Below are 475 nucleotides of genomic sequence, written 5' to 3'. Positions count from 1 at the left end.
TACAGGCTGTGGTCCAGCTGGTCCAACAATGGCTGTCTATGACACTATGACAGAAGGTCCAAAAATCTAGTAGTTGCTCAGTCCACGAAGCTGGATGCTTCAGCTGATCTTCAGTATCTGCTGGAATTCTAAAGAAGTAGGCTCTAATGCCAATGAAGGAATGGACTTGCTAGCAAGAGTGAGAGTAAGCAGGCAAAGAGAGAGCATCCTTCTTCCTTGCCCTTTATATAGGCTGCCGGCAGAAGGCTGGCCCCAGGTAAAAGTTGGATCTTTCTGCCCCAAAGATTCAGACTAGAAGTGGGTCTTCCTTCTTCAAATGATTTAATTAAGGAAAAACAAAAACCCTCACAGGTGTACACAGCCACTTGGGTTGTAGTTAATTCCAGATATAGTCAAGCAGACAACCAAAAACCATCATGCTATGGAAAGTCTTGATTCATTCTCTCTCTCTCTCTCTCTCTCTCTCTCTCTCTCT

This window comes from Grammomys surdaster, unplaced genomic scaffold, assembly GCF_004785775.1.
Source record: "Grammomys surdaster isolate TR1022 unplaced genomic scaffold, NIH_TR_1.0 67, whole genome shotgun sequence".
Classification (NCBI taxonomy): Eukaryota; Metazoa; Chordata; class Mammalia; order Rodentia; family Muridae; genus Grammomys; species Grammomys surdaster.
The sequence above is the reverse complement of the archived record's forward strand: the minus strand, read 5'-3'. Positions refer to the sequence as shown.